Below are 23,846 nucleotides of genomic sequence, written 5' to 3' on the forward strand. Positions count from 1 at the left end.
TCACTGCTCTATCCCCTTAAGTCGGGTCGTGATCGTATATAGTCTAAATTCTTTCTCAATAAATGAAATGTCTAACGCGAAAATCGCTACTTCAAGATTCAATTTAATTCAATCTCTAGCAGATCCTTAGCAAACAAACTTTTCGATTGTATATAATAGTAAGAATACAGACAGTAGCGTAACACTACATAAAAATATTTTATCGATTTTCAAAAACAAATCAGTATTAAGCTTGTATAATCTTTACGCGATAACAAATAACAAGAACGAAAATGATTTGGTCGCTGAACGAGTGTAATCATATTAACCGTGTTTTCTTTTGTTCAATTGAATCCAGCACTGTAATCAAGTGGATAGGACTGGGTCACGAGGCCGTTCCGTCCCGTCGGGCCCGCTGAGCCCGCACGTCCCGTATACATTATTCACAAAATATACTAACAAAACAACCAATAAATATTTCACCCTTACAATGAACGCGTTTTTAAAGTGTGGGAAACTTTGAACTTTTTCTGTTTGTTTGTGTTGCCGCGCTCATGCGGGCGGAATGTATTTACCGAGATGATTATACATCTAATTCTGTTATTCATTTGAATAACAGAATTAAATAGCGAATATCATTTTATTAAATGTTTGACTACAATTACGAATCTTAGTTTTTTAACAAAGTTGAACTCCAAAGCAAACGTATCCTTTCACATTATAATGCATGAGTGAGCTTGATTAACCTTCAAACGATCGAGTTTCGTATCTTTAATCAGTCCAGAGTTCTCAGCATTGTATTAATAATAGTATTAAATTCGTCCAAATAATCCCGCTCACTAATTGCTCGGCTTCGTATCTTGACAGCAATTAGATTTAGTCACCTCACTCGGCTTTCGCCGTTCGCAGAGCTCTATATCGAACTAGGAAACACCGACGGTCTTAACACTAAAATTCAATAGCGGCATACTCGTATAACTGATAGCATTCGATTTATTTTATATCGTTCAAATAGTAAACGCCTCATTTGCAAATTATCACTATTAATTTAATTTTATTAATACAGAAAGCCTATTAACTATTACACATAATTTAGGTTGTAATTAACATTTTCGAATCCACTAATTAACCACGTTATAGCTTCCAGAGAAGATAATAACAGTATTTATAGGCATAGATAAAATCGAAGTTTTCGAGACCGGTTACGCAACCGTGTGAAATATAGTATATTAAGTACATAAAATACACTTTCAGTAATAACTTGAAATAGATATCGGATGAGATCAGATGAGCAGCCGCATCTCGTCAAATAAAATAAGTAGCAATGTAATAGTACGGCCCGCATGGCGTCCATAAATAATATTAACAAAGTGTGCGTCGGTACCCCGTCGACGAGCTAGCTTAATCTATTATCTCAAGCGCTCTATTTGTGTCGTACGGCACTCTCGATTGATTGTCGGTATAATTAGCTGTAGGGAAGCTATCTCTATTCCCTGGCCAGCTAATTGCCGCCCACGTTCTTTTTGTTTTAACACGAATGAGTAATACGTGTTAGATTTCCTTTGATCATGGCAATGGTTATTGACGGTTTGTTTTTGCGGAAATATAATTCGTAAGGTGTATTACGTATTCGTGGGAGTTGTAATGAAGGAAGCCATGTGCCTAATCCATTATTTCTATTCAATGAAATTATAAAACAAATACATATAAAATTAAATATAATATACTTATTGTGTTTAGGAAGGCGTTTTTAACACTTCGTATATTATTATTAATTGCTGTCAAATAATATTTAAATAATTATATAGGCTTCTAGCAACAAACTTATCGATCACGTTGAACTAAAATATACCTATTAAGAATATTCAGTATCTTATCGGATAGATTCACTCATAAAAATTGACCTCGTTTAAATGTAGGTCGTATGTAAACCATTTTATTGTGTTAAAGATTTTAGGTCATAACAAATGGGACCAATGTCAGAACCTCTAATTATAATTATTGAACTTAAAATGAATACAGTACTAACCGCCCTTCCCGACTTCGTACAGGTTATATTGCTTTATAAAAACAAAAACAATTGATGCAAATTTCAGCCTTCTGAACTATATAAGGCTTTGACAGATGTTTGACAGTCAATCAGGATCAACTATTTTATAAGTGTAGATTAAATTGCTTGACATTTCGATTGTTGAAGTACAGATTGCACACGATATGCAAACAAGTACACCACAATATCGCAAGGTCGGCTTCTGGTAAGGAGCTTCCTCGTACGTTTCAGTGATCTCATGGACTGTTATCTTTGCGACTATTATCAATATCGTATAGATGTATATATAAATACGGTAGGTTATGTAAATCGCGCTAATTTTTGCGAAGGTTGCCTTGAGACCTCGCGAAAAGCTGTTGCGACCTCGTGTTTATCATTGACTTGATATCGTGATATGCGCAGTAATTTTTGTGATGATATTCATTTGTTACTTACATTACTGCCTTCTTCTTGTCCACCTCGCGCTCTGTGATATTTTTTTTTTGTTTTTTTTGTTTTTGTTTTAATCAATCAAAGCCGTAACGCTTCGTGACGTTTAGACTCGGTTATGTCTTGGAAAAAACTTTATGCAAGTAAGTGGAAGTTTAGTTATAATTCATTTTAAAATACATATTTATAAATTAATTTATTTTTGAGAATATTTATTATAGCATTTTTGTAGTAGGTTATGTGAGTTTTTATTGAAACAATATAATATGTATCTGATAAAAACAATTGTATAATTCAACATGTGACATGTGTTATTTTGGATTATCAATAAATAAAATTTTACCATTATCAACTAATAAAGCTATACACATAGGAAATAAATACTGTTCAAAGTTTTAATTACAAGAACATGTCAAACCCGTCTCAATAGTCAGTTACATAAATTAGCGACGTCAATTAACCGTTTAAAATACTATGTTAATAAAGCAAATTGAATTTATTAGCCTTAATTATTTTATTAATTCAACATAATTCAAATAAATCTAATGGAGCTAACATGACAAGCGTTACTTAGCCGACATAAATGTTACATAAACATAAATCAACGAATCTGACAGATTTAAATGAATCAATTTCACCTTATTTTTATTTCTTTTCACATGTCATAAACATGTTAATACATCGGTATAAAAAAAATAACTACAAACGCTTAATAATAAATGGATTATTTTCCTTAAAGTTCACTATACGTTAATCTTTTAACAGTCGAAGAAAACCGTATTATGAAATGTTTATAGAAATAAATAACAGTTATAAACACTTACACCGTTTTAGAGGACGCGTTATTTTTGGAGCGGCAACTAATAATAGATGTTACAAATAAACCCAGCTCAGTCATCAGTGATACTCATGGTGTATTATTTCGAAACGAGAAAACAATTTCTGTACTCTTCACTAAATTTAATTATATTTCTACATATACACAATAATTATGTACTTATATACTGGTTTGTGAGAAGAGATTGTATTTCGTTATTTGTCTCATAAATATGTTATAAATGGTTAGGAAACTTTGCCTATCCTTTTTGTAACCTCATCTCACGGGTAAACTGGTGCACGGGCCTCTTTAAAATTCTCCATTATGACCATATATAACCTAAAAGGCCTTTATTGATAATTCAAAGGTAAACACCTAAAAACCGCATTACGAAAAAGTACTGGTTCCTCTAACTTATCGAGAAATTAACAAACAAACTCATTTGTAAATACTGAAAACTTAATCAATCAAATAATCCTCCTCAAACTCAAACAAAATGTTAAAATACATTAAACCATACAAATATACATTTCATAAACATTAAAATACTATAAACTCTTTAATTGCTTAATGGAGGGCAAGCTTTCAGTTTCACTGAGTAAGTTAAACATAACAAAACTCAAAACCGCAGTAAAGGCTTGTTAATAATAAACTTATAAATCAAAGGGCGCCGCTTTACAACGTGTTAACTCTCACCGTCTGGTTGTAAACATACGTTTTATTGTGCCGAAGGGGCTATCTACAATTAGTTACACCAAATTGGTGAGACCCACATTCGTAAACACCCCGACGTAGTTATTGTCCTCATGAAAAAATGTTTGTTAGGGGCTTAGTCTTATCTACATCTATAGTGTGTGGGTGCTTCAACAAATCAGCGAGATTGGGCGAATTTAATCAACAAGCGCCCGGTCATACACCTTACATCTTTTCCTTTATCCGTTACTTATGTATCTATTTTACAATGAGCTGATGAGTATTTCGGCCACTACATATGTGGTCTTTTTTTTATGGTATAGTTTGGCGGACGAGCATATGGGCCACCTGAAGGTAAGTGGTCACCATCGCCCTTAGACATTGACGCTGTAAGAATTATTAACTATTCCTTACATCGTCAATGTGCCACCAACCTTGGGAACTAAGATGTTATGTCCCTTGTGCCTGTAGTTACACTGGCTCACTCACCCTTCAGACCGGAACACAACAATATTGAGTACTGTTGTTTGGCGGTAGAATAACTGATGAGTAGGTGGTACCTACCCAGACGGGCTTGCACAAAGCCCTACCACCAAGTAAACTAATAGTAGTAAGTAAACCACCACCGCTAACAGATACTGGCCATTTAGTATATATGTATAATTGTTTATCCCTTTTAATAGTAATTATCCTAGTTTATACATTATTTAAAGAAGAACATAAACAGAGCATTGGTTGGTTAGCCCACCAGGACAATTCTACACGAATCCCTACAAGCGTGATTACATAATAAGAATCAATTTCTATCAATTAACAACACAAATGTATCGCTTAACAAAGATTTTAAAAGATCCCTTATGTAATGAAGTGGCTTATAGAGGGAGAGGCTTCAGGGCAAAGACCTAATCTCATTTAGCCTCGAAACTGATTATAGCATAAAACTATAATACGCTCTCCTTATATAAGTTAGCGAGTAAATGAAAGTCGCTAAGACTCGTGTAGGCAATTCGTATTCCATCATCAATGTATGAACTTTGATCTGGAGAAAACTCATAATTTGCATTCTTTTCTTACAGAAAATAAACCAACGGATTTCCAGTAATACTATACCGTACAAAATACTTTATTCAAGTAGGCTCTTACATGCACTTGAATCGCCACTTAACAATCACAAGATTAAGGTTTATTTATAGTCACTATTAGCTAATCATTACAATTACTATGAGGCTGGCACTGCGACAAACCTCTTTTTAGGTCTTTCACTATTTACCACCCGTTAAATATAATTCCAATCTTAAAATTTAAATTAAGATATAAAACTTTCGGTTTGAATATTAATCGTTGCTCTTCTTGATTAACGGATACTTTCTGCTAGCACGGTATTTATAGCCGTTAAATGTTAAAAACATTGACAACCTCTTACCGCTGCTAATAACATCAAACTGGTTTTAACTAAGATGTAAATTAGCACCAATTAACTTTTTACGACAGCAACAAAAACACACTAGAGACATTAAAATTCCCGGTTTTGATATACACAAAGGGCGTGAAACAAGAACGTCACATCTCAAAGATACAAAGCGTAACCTCTATAACAAGTAAATGTCAAACTATTTTTAGCGGTAAAATCAATCGTGTTGACACGTGACGACACAAGTCCCGTCAGTTCCCTAAATGATGAAACCGAATGTCCTTGCCCGGACGATGTGAACATTACCTCAATAAAATACGACACGACGACATCTACCAATAACTCGTCGTTTAAAATTCGTGGCTCGTCAGGGATTTGGCACTTCAACGCGGACTTTGAATTTATAATACTTTTTATAGTCTTTTTTGGATAAAATTGACACATCACATTAAGCAGCTGCAAAAAAATATTTAAAGGACTGGTTTGATAAATGTACTGTTATTAAAAAATACTGATGTCCTTATGGCACTATTAATGTATAGCATATTATGGAAAATATAAGAATCTAGCTCAAGGCGGTACACTTGCTCACAGCAAATGATTTAATTTCTCATAAAAGTAATAAAATACAATACTAGACCCATGTTTAGAAGCAATGTTAACTATTTTATCGGATAAATAAAGATGAAAATTTAATTAACGAGCAGTTTAAAATAATTATCTTCGTTTTAATTTAACATGGCTGCTTGAATTAGAATAAATATCAACAAAAGTTATATAAGATCTAACAGCGGGAATAAAAATTCACCAAATTTATTTAGTCCTTAATTTCGAAACACACATGTATATAATACCTCAGACTCTGCGTAGTTTAACATTTTTTTTCTCATAAGATCCCTTGAAACTTTGGTCTTCTTAATTGACTATCTAAAAAAGTTAGAAAACATATTTTTGTATAGCAGATATGAACATGTATCTAAATATGAATGCTATTAAAATACAAATAACATTACAATTGTTTAATAAATAGCAGTAAATTTAATGAACTATACTTATTTTTCTTAGCTTATGAAAACATATTTGTACTAATTCGCCTAACAAAACTTACCATGCCACAAAATTACCGATCTTCTGGATTTTAATTTGTTTTTATCTTATCCGTTGAATACGAAACAAAATAGGAAATTCTAAAGTAATTCCGGAAGTGAATATGTGCTTATGAAGATAAAAAAATTATCTACCAAGTCTTCTCGGCGTTGAAATAACAATGTAATAATTTATCACATTAAAGTAATGAGACGATTGAGCTCTTAAAAATGTAATTATTCTTTTGTCTTTATAGAAATAATACCACAATAAAGATCAAAACTCGGTATATTTCAACTTTATTCCAAATTGTATAAAATTATTAAATATCAAAAACTGTTTTAAGATATTTGTATTAAAACCGCAATTTTCTCTTAATAGTTCAAGTTACTCAGAAATGAGGTGTAATTTTGACAGCGGTCGGTGGCCTTTGTGTCCCCTTAACACAGATAGGCTCAAACTAGAGCACCTCGTGCCTAATGCCTCTAGTCTAAACCAATGTTATAGATATGTCTTCTAATATATATATATATATTGGTAATTTTAATACAGTTTGGGAGTAATATATATTGGGATATAAGTTTGATCAACTATCTAGAAATATTGAAAATAAATTTGATAAGAAAAAAGTTCATGAAATTAAAAATATGAATGTATATTATTAAATAAGGTTGCCTGGAAGAGATCGCTGCTTAGCGATAAGGCCGCCTGTTGCACCTCATGCAACTTTTATGTAACTAAAATGTTATTTTTTAGTTGTAAGATTGGGTGCAATAAAGAATAAATAAATAAATAAATAAAATAAGCAATGTTAATTATGATTTTATTAAAATACATCATTCAGTGCAATACATTGCAATACAAAGTATCGAAAAACATATCCACGATACAAAAATGCAATAATAACTTCATTATTTTTCTTCTGGTATTTACTTGTGTAAACGTTTGCGACCGTGAAAAACATAAAACAATATAATAGTTCCGACTACAATGCGATAAGTAAATTTGCTTACTGAGTAATTACTTTGGAAAAAAGTGGCTCGCCTTAATAAAAATACTACGATATTTCGGCTTAATTACAAACATAGATATAAAAAACTCGCGATTTAACTATTCGCAAGCGATTAACAACACATTTATGGAATTGTGACGTAAATATCGGAATAGGTATTTTATTACATTAGATATTTGAACAAAATTAACAAGACAATAGGTTTATTTGTTAATTACTATTAGTCATCGTCTTTGTCAACTCACTAATTTAATAGTTTCATTGCTGCTTTATATTTTATATCACAGTAAAATTCTTCAAGCAACGAGGCTATATAATCCAACACTAATAAGTCACAAAATCTTATATATATATATATATACAACTATTTAATGTCATCCTGATTTATATCCTTAAATTGTTGCTTTTCAAACTATTATCTATAACAAATAACCTTAAATATAAATGCATCGTAGCGGTAAAGACCATTCTCTCGGTATCGGTATTTGTACATAAAGAAATATTACATGCGTATTATATCTGCAAATGGAAAGTACATGACATATCTTTAAAAAAAAAGACATATCTGTCTGTCACGCGTATCACGCAAGAACCACTTGATGGATTTTAATTAAAGTTAGCATGGCTTGGCATCCTGGCTCATTATGCAGGATACTTTTTATTACAGGCAACGGCGAATTTCTAAGTAACCTAAAACAAAACCGTATCTCCTTAAGTGCACGACTTAAGCCACGTGTAGATATATGTAATAATACAATTTTAATGTTAGAAAATGAATCACAATTATTTGAAAAGATACCAATTACTTCTGATCGAGTAGGTCTTTTTAAGCACATAGAACTAGTTTGGAATGTAGAGTATATATTATAAAGGGAAATCAATAAATGCTTACTAAATCAACAGTAATAATGTAATATATTAAAAAGTATATTCGATTTTATCGAGTAATACGATACGATACATGTCTAATAATTTTATATTTATGTAAGTTTTTAATTTATTAAACAACAAGCTTAAAAAAGGTCTGCGCGATTTTGTTATAGAGTCGAAAATATTTTCGAATAAATTCAATATCCATAAATATAAATTCGTGACACGTCGTGATAAATTTCGTGTCGATCTCAAACATATGTACATATATTATCAATAATTACACAAATGTTTAAAGAGATGTATTAAAAAATAATGAAATGGGAAGCAGGCCTACATGAACATGATTAAAACGAAGAACCTGTTTTAAATTCATACATTTCATACGTCCGTTTCGTACAGCATTTCGAATCAGTTATATCTGCGGACTGCGACTGTTACCGCATAATGAACTGCAAATAGCACAATAGTGTTTACGCTGACAACTTGGATGAAGTGAATATTAGCCTACTTTCGTAGAACTTGGAGGCAGGAAAAACTGTTGATTGAAATAACTGCTCTAGTATAATAGTTTACAGCTGGCGTGCTAAACAATCGCAAAACGATTTTAAAATTATATTTCGGTAATTTTATCATTTGAACTGCTTGTAACTATCCTTCAATAGTGTATGATATTAAACTATGACATTAAACTATATTTACATACTAGCGACACGCCCCGGCTTCACGCGGCAATACAGATACTAAATACATTACAGAATTTGTTGATTTACGAGATCACATTTGAAACTTCTAAAAATATCGATGTTTCTTTACTATATTGTCTATGTTGTTGTATTATATACAACTTTCCTTTCGAAACCGCATCAAAATCCGTTGCGTAATTTTAAAGATCTAAGCATTTATAGGGATAGACAGCAGTATGCGACGTTGTTTTATACTATATAATGATAACACCAGTTTTACAAATAACAAAACATAATTTCCATTTTCATCTTTTAATTGTGATCTGATATAGTTGAGGAGATATCACCTGAGTCTCTTAAACGAAAATCGTTGGTTTAAATTGGGGCAAGCATAAATGGATTTTCACGTGTTTATTGGAGTTTGTAATATATCTCGTGGTCGCTGGCAACGGAAAACAACGAGAGGAAATTAATCTGCATGTGTCTAATGCAATGCCGACACATGTACAAGTATTCACTGACCCTAGAACACTTTCGTAGAATAAAGTTTGTGAATTGTTCTTTATAGTTTACGAGCATTATTTTAAATTCTGTAGCTTTTTATTATCTAAAAGAACTCACCTTGTAATTCACTCCTGAAAGCGACTATGCGTAGTGAGGGACTAGATACATGTCACAATGACTATATCATGGTAGCAGATCTCGGCGTTTTGGGTTCAAACCCGAGGAATATAAAAGTTGTTTGGATATTAAATAGAAAATTTGACTGATTAACAGATTGATTTGATTAACAGTCCGGAGTCTAGAAGTGTACACTCCCGTGGATCAGAAAGGACGTAAAACACGTAAAATCATCGTGTACTTATACACTTTCTACTTTTGTCGTCCCTGACAGTTCACGATAGTATTACCGTGTATTACCGTATACTATAATATAATACGATAGTATTATATTATAGTATTACGAGTTTGTTTCTACAGTATAACTCTTATTCTATATAAATTTATAATGAACTGATTTTATAATGTTATTTTTACAATAAGGTTTTTCATGCCTTCATATAATTCTTTATTTAATTAGAAGAATCAAATAAAAGATTATACAAACGGCGGTAATAATAATGATTTATATTGATAATAATCATAATTACTAATAAAACAAGCAGTCTTATCGTCGAAATCAATTACAATGAATTATGATGGTATTTTTCTCTGATAAGAAACGTTAGGTATGGAAGTCAATTAGTTATCAAACAATTAATACATATGTAAAAATTTGCATGTTTGTCATACGATCGCACCTGGATACTCGTCTACGGGTCTTTCATAGCACTTATAGTTTTTTACTAAACAGGAGATACAACACAGCTTACTTTATACGGTAATAACTTAAAAGAAAATTAATTACCAGAATTTTGATTGCAATCGTAAATAACGTATATTAAATTATCATAAATTAATAATTCAAACATAATCAAATAAATAAACATTTAATGATAGTATAAAAATAACACCGTATTTAGTTATTAATTGTTAAATAATGAGCAAATCTCATGCAGCGAGTTGTGGACGTCAATAAATCTTCGTAAACTTCTAAAATATAATCGCAATATATCGCAAATAATAAATTACAAAAACGTTAACTCATTCCAATAAATATTTTATACAGTTCGTAAACAAGCGATGAAATCGGCTGAACAAACCAAAGACTATGTAAATAAAAGGGTCACAAAGCATCAAGTCCTATTTCCATGTGATGTGTAGGTATAATTCAGTGGGGCGATCACTCAAACGTCTGGTTTGCGATGTAGGACAGGCCGGCGCCTCGGGATCTCATTGCGTGAAGTCGCGACTGACCGACGCTAGATACACTGAATTTGCTTTGTATGTATTCGGAATACTTTTTACATGTTTCTATTAAACTCTTATTTCAAGGTGTTTTTACGGTGTGACTTAATACATGAATTAAAATTAACAATACACAAACAAAAGGTCATGAGATAATACCAAAGTATACATTTAAGCTGAAATTATACCATGTTTGGATATTCTGTTACGTTGTCAGTGAATTGACTAACTCAACAACGCACGTGTAATACTAGCCGTTATTCCTCGAAGCGGAAAAATGTATCCTTTTTCGTTTTCTATGACGTAATCGACCTTCATACCAAATTTAATTTCGTTCGGAAACTATAGTAAAGATAAGTGCAATAATATTCATCTAAACATATTATCTTTAAGTTGCATCGTGAAAAGCGTGAAGAGTATTCCATAACACTTTCCAAGACTCCTAAACGTCTGAATCAAGTTCTAAATCCATACATAACTGAGTTATTCATAGCTCAATCGCGTAGCACCGAAAATGCTTCCGTATTGCCAATATTTTTCCTTTTCCGCTTACGGCTTGTACGAATAAACTGTGAACTCGAACAATTCCCAGCGCTTTTCCGTACGTTTAATTTAACCATCTTTGAATCCCTGAACGTCCAATTTTCGATACATATTTGAAAACGTTGTTAGCATGTTACTAATTGCTTTACACTTTTTAAAAGTAAACATTTTATTTTAAGGATAACCAACATTTTTTCACAATTCAAAGAAAAGTATTATACATTTTTTCCATGTAGCTAGCGTAAGAAACAGAATGTTTTTAAGATTAAACAAAAACATCCCGAGAAATATTGAAAATCGAACTGAACTATCTTATATGTAGAATATTAGAAAATGAGGCCATGATTCTTGGCACACGGAGTGTCGATTGAGTGATAATCGATTCGTGATTGTTTTATGAATCACTCTCCGAAGCTGCCACTTGAGTTAAAACAAAAATGAAAAATACAACCCACGCTGAATATCATCTTACAATACGAAACGTTTTTAAGACTCGAAATCCCTGATTAAAGCGTTAATCAGGTGTCGGCCACGTTGAATAAATTATACTTAATTATTGATAAACTTTATTTACATTCGAATTTTTTTAAATGAAAACCGTAAAAACATCTTTATAGGTGATTATGTGGTATTACGAAACATTTATTCAAATGTTTCAGAATACATGACTATTCACAATTCAAAATTTGATGTACAAAACTAAATTAATTATAATGAAATGGACTTCGCAATATTTAATGAAAGTTCCTTTTTCAGATTAGCGAATACATTTTAAGCCCCATACAAACACTCCATAAATGATAAAAATGGTCACGACCAGCTGAAGTGGGTTGATATTTTATGTCCTTTTTATAGCATAATAATAATTAGCGTAGTTCCTCATTAGCGTTTAAATCGCAAAAGTTTTATATCAAAGTATAAATTTGTAATTCACAAACAATACACGCGTGACTTGTTGGCGTAGTTAATTAATATATTTAAGAAATAAACATACAAGCTTTATTATTTAGTTGATTTAATAAATTATTCTCGAAATTAAATTTCTTTATTAATTGATTCGTGTTGTATTAAGTTCTTGTGGATATTATAAGATATTAAAAGAAATATTTTAATACGTAACAATTCAAAACTTGACAAATAATGTGTAAAATATAAAAATACCCGTTCCACAAAATATGAATGTCAATTAGCACGAACAGATTTATCTTATATGCGTTATTTAGATTTGAGCATTTTCAGCTGTTTATGTTCTCGTCACACACTATACTCAATATTTATTTACTTATATCATTAATTATGTATTTACATATTTAAGTATAGGTAATAATAATAATATTAAACCGCTTCCGTTAGTTTCAATAAAGTTTTAATTGGAACACAAATTGTAATAAAGAAATCTCTCACATATTCATATGTCTATTTACTGTTTTGTGTGAAGTAAAGCTATAAAACGAATCATAATTAGATAAACAAATAACTAAAACAATTTACATGCTTAACATTAATTTACATTATATGTATAATAATAAGTGAAAATAGATACAGACCAATTGTTAAACAAAAACTTTAATGTAAAAAGTAAACTGCGCGTCACTAAAAGCATGATCATTTTTTATCTCTTTCTGTTTTGAAACATTTAAATACAAATCGGGTAGTCAGTGCAACTTGTAGTCTATCTGGGGGCCAACCCTCGACAATTCAAGGTCACAGGGGTGCGCACAAACCAATCCGCTTTATTTATGAATGCCATTTTAAATTGCATCCATTTTAGTGTATATTTACCGTGTGAAATTAAACGGCCATCGTTTGCTTACAACGTTTTTACTATACTTTTTAACGTTTAAAAACTTAATTAGACACACTACATACATAGTTTTTAATTGACTATTTCATTTCTCCTTACCTGAATTATAAATATAAAGTATAATTAAAATTTAGAATGTATACAAAAACAATGAAAAATACAAATTTATATTACGTTTAACAAAAAGCTATAAAATAACTTTAAAATACAATCAAAATGAACCAAATCCACTTTTACAATTTTAAAATCCAATTACATTGTAGCATCGGTGAATTGAAAGATTAATTTTTGAAAACAAGCGAGAATTATAACAGAATGCTAGCGCGCTTTACAAAACGTTCTCATTATAAAATGTAGTTATGATTTTTCTCTTCATGAACTTTATGTCCTGACTGTAGACTAGCTTATATTAGAAATATTTTAATGCTCAAGTGTACTGCACAGTTTAGTGTAAATGTAGTGCACCCTTTATTACCTCAATCTCAGAGAAATCTGATAGGAAAGCGCAGGATTCTTTCCGGGTCTAAGCTTAAATACTTCCATCTTTCAAATACTAAGTACTGAGAATTCATTTATAGAAAAATCCTTTTGATTGATCCAGCTGAATCAGGACTTCGGGATTTGCAATTTGATAACCTAACCATAAGGTCAAAATATACATTCAGTAAATAATCTCTTGCATACGCTGTTGAAATATTCTAAATTTAAAAATGATGTAAAATGATATAAGAAAACTCATCGATTCAAAATCCAATCACAATTATTCAAGATCAGATCAAAGTATGGCTACACGTAGTGCTGTATAGTTGTTTCGCTTCAACGAACGACTTTTATTAGCGTTTTCCGCGAAACGCGATCATTTCATTGTTTTTACGAGCCGTGCCGATTTATGTTATCAGCTTACATGTGCGAACTGAATTTGTTGATTATTCCGACTTTTTGCTTACGTTTCACTTTACTATATTGACATAGGAGCTATTTTTGTGTTAATTATTTTAACGCTTCGCTAAACTTTGGATTTTATTACTTATTAATTGCCTTTTCAATCTGTTTTCGTAATTGTATTTGAATAAATTCATTTTAAATAAATTGTTTCCTTGTTATAAATTAATATTAATTTTCATTTGATTAAAGGAGCGAAAGAGCATCGATATAAGGGAACTTGTATAGTATATTATATATTGTATATAATAAAATATATAGTATATACACTTACATTACTTATATATATTCTCCTCTCTTCTGGCGCAATAACAGTCGATCTATAGTCTAATTTGTAGTATTTCTTTAATGGTTTTTCGTCTTATATATCTATTATAATGATCTTTAAAATTGTAATAATATAACGCATCATAATTTCCTGCGTTTCTTTAATATTATTGTTGTTTTAATTAAGAGTGATGTGTAAGCACTTTGCAGGAACATCCAACTTTAATAGAAAGGGTAACGCACGCGAGCACCGCAAAAAGCCGCGAAATAAAAAAAAAAACGTGAACATAAATATATCGTGTCTAACTAATCTGGGGACGACGACCTCTCAAATACGATCTTTGACTCTAGCATTCTTGAATGCAAAAAATAAACATGGATTTCCATTCAAAATGGCGCGAAATTACGTCATTCAGAAAGAGCCATCTATTATTGGCGACAATACAGAGCTTAAAATATATTTCGGTCATTATAAATTTTCATACAGCTGGCATGGATACTATCTGGTTTAATGAATATTATGTCTCTAAAATAGATACTACTACGAATTCAATAATTCATAATAATCAGACAACAAATATTAATAATTCATAATATTGACGCGTAAAGCGATCTTACCAGCTTGGAATATTAACATTACATTATTGATCAATAATAAGCTTACTTAGCTATGCCTGAAACTTATGAAGCGAAAACTATAAATTATTAATTTTCCTTTATACTAACTGGTATAGTACTTCTTAATTTATGCTATAAATATTTTAAATTTTGCAACTTTCAAAAATTAAACTTTACCAAATATGTAACATATTTATAATAACATAATACATTATTTTTAATTAAGTGAGTGTTGCATATTTTTTTCTCTTTACAGTAATATAAACTTTGACCAATATTCTTAATGCCAATGTTTTAAAAAAATAATTATATTATTTTTTCATAAAGGCACGATTCAATATTTAAATCTTATGTTTTTAAACATGCATAATTAAAGCAATGATTTATTTCTTATTTCTTTGCATAGTAACTTTACTATAATATTATAAAATTAAGTCATTATATTATTCTGTAAATAAACAATTATGTAATATTTTAGTTCAAATAAAATTACGGTAAGTATATTTATCTTACGTTTAATAATACTTATTAAGGCGTTTCCATGAATAACATTATCACAGCTCATTCAGCGCTGTGTAAGAGAATCATTATTTCGTTTACGTCATCTCCGAGGCCAATGACTTTGACCAAACCCGGAATATTTCCGCCATTGCTATTTATCAAACTATTATTTTAATAACAAATTAGTTGGAAAAAACCTGCAATAACGATTTATGAACTGTTCAATAATAATTAAGAAAATTAATTTCATATGTATTATTAAGAGATTATTTTATACGCTTTTGGCATTGTTTCTCTCTTTCTCTCATAATTGATTTTCCATTTGAACAAAGAAGACGGCTTTATTTAATTGATCGGCCAATTACAACATATTAACAACATGTATGGGTAAAGCTTATATATAACAAAAATACTAGTAAGTAGTACTAGTATTTTTGTTATATGTACGTAAAGAAACATCAACATTTGCAAGTAAATATGAGTTTAAATTGAACTTCAAAAATCTCGTTTTCAGATATGTCTGCACCAGCAATCTTGCCAACATTCTTATCGTTCCTTTTTACGAATTTGTTGTTTAAACGAAATACCACAGGATCTAATGCGCAATTCTTATTTTAAATTTATTGCTCTTTACAGTATTACAAATGTTCCGTTGCATACAGACTGTCTTAACGGTGAATAATGTTCCGTGTTACCAGAACAATAAGGATTAGCAGCAAAAAATACAATACGTTATACTCACATTACCTTCTTCACCCATACAGCAGCTAATAAAAATTGTAGAATGCTTCATTGGCTATTCAAACATTTAATGTCTAATCACCTTGTATGGAACATTTTAGTGACGGCAAAAATGGTATGTACCATACAGCGTGGGGTTATCGATGAAATATTATCTGTGAAGCCGTAATTTATTGTTAATAAAATAGACCTTATAACAGAATTTTAATATTACTGTAATATTTATTTTCTTTTTCAAGTTCTATTATCTCTTTTATACTAACACATGTATAACGTTACAACTGCCATTAATTTTCGATACAACTGCTTCACTATCCAAGAAATAAACAGAACGCATTTAAACATATTTGTCAGAACTAGTTATGTAAATCGTATAGACAAATAAATACGATTATATTTGCCATAGAGATCGTTTGAGATAAACCATAAAATACGAACCACGAACATAGGACATTTTCATTAAATAGCTATTATATAAAATTTGAATAAGATTAGTTTACTAATGCATTTTGTACCGAGTAATATTATTTTTAGTTTTATTCCCTCTCGTCCCCATCTAAAACAAGTGTAATTATTCTCTATACTTTAGTTTGACACATAATTATTAAACAAGAATAATATTGACAGAGTTAATAGCGTATAGACGGTGGTTAGAAGGGGACCGTGTAACAAGTGGTTATGCCACTTTAGTTGTTTCACGCTTGTTGTGCTAATACGGGCTATAACTTAAATATGTTTCATATAAATTCAAAACCATTACCTTCCCCTTTCGACGCAGTCGCTTCCGACTGTTAATCATTATAGTCTAAATTATAAATCTGAAATAAACCAAATATTGTCGGCGCTGAAGTTTCTATTGAATAGCGGTATAATTTTAATTTGATAAATGTTTGACACTTTGACTAGTGGATTGTTTCGATAATAATACATTAGTTTTTAAGTTTGGTAATATTTTTATATATAAACAGTTTGTACCAAGTTCGATGCTCCATTTATAGATCGTTTAAATACAAATGAAATGCAGCAGATATCGTATGCATTTTTTCAAACGTCGACATAAAAAAATTGTCAGTCTAGACAGCGGTATTCATGTTACATTCGGCGCCTAGCAACGTTTTGTTATTTTCACTCAACATTCGTGATTAAAAAGAAAGTTCTTTCATTCACACAGCCCAAAACAGCATAAGCAGCCAGCGCCATTTTAAAGTTCTGTTTACTGTTTAAATGTAAATTCTAATCACATTTGAAATAAGGATGCGTCTCCATAAAAACCTTTAAAAACAAGTGTTGTATGCAAAATTTTTTTTATTGGGGTAATTATAATTGAAGGTTTATGCCGATCACCTTCGTAATAACATATAATGCATTCGCAAACAATGTATTCAGAGTTATCAAATGAAGTTTTGTATTCATTTTTTTCTATATTTTTTAAGCATTATAAAATTATAGTAATTTAAAAAGAACGTTATGGCAATAACAGCTATTGCGGAAGCTATCATTATACGTTACGTGAATTAGCAGCGTTACTTGCTACGTTTATTTGTTAGAAGCCAAGAGACAAATTACATAATTCATCATCACTTCTTTTGCCTTTATATTCCCGCCACATCAGACGCAACTGGCGATTGCAATTGTTTTCACGGTCAAACAATAGGTAGTGTGAAGGAACTCGCAGATACAAATTAAAATGCGATTTGATTGCGGTCACGCATATTCGATTTCCCAACTATAACTAAATTAATTCGAAATACCTTTATTTAACGCGATTGTATCGAATTCATACATTAATTTCATGAATATCGAAAGCTGATACGGAGTTCGATTAAGAGAATACTCGTGTACTTCCAGGCAGGATAAATTTTTATTTAAATTACATATATAATTTTAATTAACTAAGTTGACAGTATTTATAAATGTTGAAAAAGAGTAACTACCGAGTTTCTTGCCGGTTCTTCTCGGTAGAATCTACTTTTCGAACTGGTGGTGGCTTCACTTAAAATAGTTGTTAAATGACGATTCAAAAGTGCTGGTGAAAGCCTACTTGAATAAAGTATATTTTGATTTTTTTAGAAAATATATTTTTACTTATATTATAATCTTCCAACGTAAAGATCAAAGAAGAAAAGAAGAACCTAATTAAATTAAAAGAAAATAGAATTGATAAAAATTAAAGTAACTTTGTGGTAGGTCTTTGTGCAAGTCCGTCGGGGTAGGTACCACCCACTCAACAGTTATTCTACCGCCAAACAACAGTACTCAGTATTGTTGTGTTCCGGTTTGAAGGGTGAGTGAGCCAGTGTAACTACAGGCACAAGGGACATAACATCTTAGTTCCCAAGGTTGGTGGCGCAGACACTGTAAGGAATAGTTAATATTCCTTACAGCGTCATTGTCTATGAGTGATGGTGACCACTTACCATCAGGTGGCTCATATGCTCGTCCGCCAACCTATACTTTAAACCAAAAAAAAAACAAAAAAACACTTTGCATAAATAAATCACTAAAATCAAGGAATATCTTAAATACTGACAATTATCTGCATTTAAATGGAAGCAGCTTTGTTATTGGGACGTAGATAAAAATCGATTATTCGAATCGAGCTTAAGTCGTTTTAAATCTTAGGTTATTGATATCATATTAATTTCGGATGGGTCGGCTCAATAAAGTTGTAAATGTTCTATCGGCGAGAAGCTAGGCAGAATTTATTTTATGTGATGAAATTGAATCACAACATATGAATATGTCAACTTCAAGTTTCGGATATAACCGACCGAATGATTTCTGTTACGTAATAGGTGAAAGTGCTTGTACAATGGATTTTTACGATTCGTTCCAGTATTATCTCTACTTCGGTGGTCCAAACATTAAGTTACCACAGAAAGTACCGTTACAAATTTGCGTTTCGAAAATAACACTTAGGGTCCGGTGATTTTCTCGAAAATATTAGTCTCGCTACTACTACTAACAAACATATATAAATTTGTCAGTATTTTAATACATATTTTAGAAAACAATTGTATTATTTATTTATGATATGAGTGTAAATGTACTACTTAGTAATTTAAAGCAAATAATTTATAATAAAATTAATTTAATAATTTCAGAATGCATTGAACCCAAAGTTAGTTTAAGGGGATATCTCCGTTCGCTAAGACCTATTTATTATATCATACACGACCGCCTGCGGGTTCTTCGTTTGTAGATAGATCAAGTTTCTTGAACTTTCTAAACAATGAAATAACATGTCACCACTAACTTCTAGTTCTAAAGTTATACGAAATTCCATTTTGTTTAAATTCTCTATAAATATACATATGTATGTTAAAAAGTTACAAATTGTACTTAGAGTACTAATTAACAGTCTCTTTAAAGTAAAAAATATTTATGTCAGAAAAAAGCTAATAAGTGTATAAATACACTAAAACATATTGCAAATTTAATTCCGAAATCTAGAGCTTGTAAAGTAGATCTCTACAATTACTACCAGCAGCGGTCACTTAGATCATGATAGTGCACTTTTTGCGCAGTGTAGCTACTGGTCTAATAGCTTGCTCGTGTCTATAATAATTGAATGCTTAGTTAGAACTAGTTGCAGATGTTTGTTTACCGATTACGAGGTAATAATGTATGCAACTTTCATTCATGTATGATAGATTTATTATTTATAACGTTGCTTATTTACGCCTGTAAGTGATTATTTGCGGGCTATTTTGATTCGTGCGCACTTTGCGGTAAACTTAATAGCATACTCTGGTTTGCAAGTTAAACGATTACAAACACCAGTCTATGGTAATGCTTCTAATCTTACCATGCAAATGTGGTATTTAGATTTTAAAATCGAATATTGTGTTCTTTTTTAAAAATTTAGATTTAAAAATCAATTTAAAAAAAAGTTAAATAAATACAGATATTTAAATCACATTCTAGTCTATGTGATTTAAACATCTGTATCGATACTTCCTTAATGTTTTTTTTTTTAGTTATTGGTTCTGTACTCAGTGATCATTCGTTGAGCATTAACTTGGCTTTCATTGATGTATGTTTTACATACAGCTTATTATTCAGTGTACTCTATTCATGAAAGCGATTATCTGGCTTGTTTGATTTGTGCGCAGTTTGCGGCAAGCCTACGTGTTGCTAATTGAACGGTTAACCTTAACCGGTCTCACTGTTTGTTAACCGATTACGCGGCGAATTATCGGTTGTGGTTTTTATCTAGCTTACATTTATTTATTTTCTTCGCGGTTCTCATATGAAAGCTTATACTGATTTATACGATTGTATGGTATGCTGCGATCGGTATATCTATCGGGCTTACAAAACTTTTTAACACCGTTTTTTTTTTAATATTGCACAAATAAAATTTTAATATTAAGGCGTTAATTATAGTAGTTACTGTTCAATTCACGATGCTAACATTTATATATTAAAATAATATTTGGTATATTTGGACATCTCATATTTTTTTTATCAATACTTAAATATGGTATGAAATAAAAGTGTTGTAATTATTATTTAATCCAAAGAAACACTCTCAATTCTCTCTTAAAGGTGTCCATACAAAGATAATTTCATTTAATACCTCAATATTGTTAAGTATCATCTTTAAATTTTATACGAAGCAGAGTACATAACGAAAGTTATCTGTGAGAAACTTTAGGTCCTCTTAAATGATTGTACACAATGACCTTCACATTTGATTTCTTTTAGTCTTTGAAAGTTCGCAACACTTGAGAATGCATATAAACCGAAATACTGGAGATGAAACTATGTAAGAAGTTTTGCACTTTATAATAATACTAGCTGAGGTACTTTACGCGCTTCTTCTTATATCTGGTTAAACAGACGGTTTAATTGTATGTATTTTTTATATATATACGCGATCAGTATTAAGGAAATTTTTCACCATCAGAATAATTGACATTGCAAATGGTATATTACAAAAATTACTAAAAATATTTTATGGGTGTTTATTTGGATTTAGTTTAGGCTACTTGACAGTAGCGTGAATCGGTTTTACTGTTTCCAAAAAGTTTAATTAGCATTATAAAATTCTGGCCAACTGAGGGAATTAAAGTATAGGAAACACAACACGAAATTTGAACCGAGTCTGATCAAAAAATCAGCAACTTAAATTATTTGATGTAATGTAATATTAGAAAAATATACGAAATTAAAATAATAATGTGCATTTATACATACACTGCTTACTTCTTATTTCGGAAGCAATTAAATAAATGCAACTTTGTTTTAGGTAGTAATAAGGATTAAGAGAATACTTAGCCCATAACCTCTGTTATTGACAATAACCAATAGATTTTATTGTGTACATTCAAGAACATAAACAATACCCGTTTCGGTTTACCTTATATTAAAACGAACAATGTTTAAAAATATCGAATACATAAACTCACGGAACGACATTCTCTTCGTGCGAAATAAATGACTAGCAAAAAATTTAATCCAAGATACTACCATTGACCTAGAGCACGTCAGTGGGACACAATAAAACGGAGCCACGAAGATATCGCCGCAATCGATCCTGTAACGTACAATAAAACCGGTAAATAAATAAGTACAAAAAGCAGCTTCAAAAACCGCCCTTAAGACGCGAAGCAGCTGCGACACCGACTCAAGGCAAACCACCCGCTTCTTTTAGGCCGTCTTTTGCAACTCAAATGCACTTTTTTTCTTCATTTCTTTACACCGGCTAGAGCCACGGTAGCGACGTACAAGTGAAAAGGTAGTCTTTTTATCGGTATTTATATTTATGAGCTGGAAAAGGCTAAGTTATGGCCTATGAGCGCCACATGAATCGCTACATAAGTTAGCGGCTGCTATTAATTTGTAACATTGGCATAATTAAGTGCGTTCGCTGCGAAACGTAACGATAAAATAATAGGCCATGATGCTTTTCTGGGAAATTAATTTATTTGTTAAGTCTTTATAAACTTTTAATCATGAAGTGTTTACGATAAAGACATTTTATGAATACCTACATGTCATACATGCACCTGTCATAATGAATATAAGTCGTATCTTTGCTTTTCCAAAACTCCATAGCCTTTATAAATTAATTTTATGACTTGCAACATTCCCATATTTTTTATAAAACCTCTCATTTCAAAAAAACTTCTTTCTTAATTGAATTACTTATTCTTCCTTCGTTTCATTACAGATTTAAGTTATAATTGTAAAAATATGCACGAAATATATATTTCTATTTGATTAAATTAATACTTATTAAAATACAGATTATTCAGTAATTTACTTTTGCCTTTTATAGTTGTATGTTATTTAAATGATCAATAATCATTAAATAATAATAAAACTTAAACAATATATTTTATTAAATTAAATAGAATGTTTATATCAAAGTCTAACATTAAAAACAATTATGCAGCTCATATCTTTGTCGTAAAAACACAAGACCAAGTAATAGAGAAAGCTTACAAACAATAAACATAAGTTACCTTAAGTATCTAACGGTATAGGTTATACAGTCGGCAACATCGTTCGGGAGAAAATGATTTTAACGAACTTGATGGAACAGGTTAACCTGTTAATAAAAATATTAAATGAAACCTTGAAGAAGTATAAAGACATTAAATGCAATTGAAAAATAAACAATAAATGCATATTAACCAATTAATCAAACAAACGTCCGTTAAATAAAAAAACGGAAAATGAACAGGAAAAATGATACCATAATACGTTCTATTTTTATATAGAAATGGTCTACGATGTACTTGGAACACAACTCAATGGTCGCTTGTGTAAATATTATGGAAACAACTGGAATAACCTCGCTTATTGACTGTACAAACCAACGCACAAAATAAAGCTCGAATAGTTTAGTCCCTTTATCGGATCGGTCGCGAGAACGGCGCGGCATGTCGTCACAATTAGCTGTCCCTTACACTTAAATTTATCTTAAGTGCGCTACGTGCGTGTATTGCTTAGTTAAGGTATCTATACGTTAATAATGCTTTAATAAGAAAGTTGAAATTCAGGTACACTTTAAAACTTTACCCTTAATTGGACAAAATTTAAGAATGTATCCGTTTAAAAGCTGTTGATTGGTTAGCAGTATTTAATTGTCTCGATATTGTTTTTAACTTCAAATATGAGATGTGTTATCAACAGCTAAGCACTTAACACACCATATCTAGATGTTATTCAAAATTACGCTTACATACAAACTAAATTTTTATTTTTTAACTACAGTGTAATTCAACTTTACCGTATTTAACATAAAGTTGCATATCTAATATGTCTTTAAATAGTTTACCTTTTGAACTTAAAGATTTATTATAGCGACTGACCTTTTTTAAAACGTACATAAATTGTGGATAAATCTAGTTGGACTAAATACATAGTAATGAACTTTGTACATATAAAATTATATGTTAAACTTTTATACGGTCTTTGGTTAACGTGCGTGAAATGTCAAATACGAATCGAATATGATGAAGCAAGGCGTATGATATAACAGTTTTAAAACTTATGTAACTGCCAAGCGCAAAGTTCTATAAGTTTTTAATCGAAA

At 30.8% G+C, this 23,846-nt stretch overlaps 1 protein-coding gene across 2 annotated transcripts in view; it reads left to right on the forward strand.

Annotated features, from left to right (window-relative positions):
* Positions 1 to 23,846, forward strand: part of LOC124535541 — a 191,091-nt gene that overhangs the window by 153,585 nt on the left and 13,660 nt on the right. The gene's annotated exons all lie outside the window — the stretch shown is intronic.

Source organism: Vanessa cardui, chromosome 15 (genome assembly GCF_905220365.1).
Source record: "Vanessa cardui chromosome 15, ilVanCard2.1, whole genome shotgun sequence".
NCBI lineage: Eukaryota > Metazoa > Arthropoda > Insecta > Lepidoptera > Nymphalidae > Vanessa > Vanessa cardui.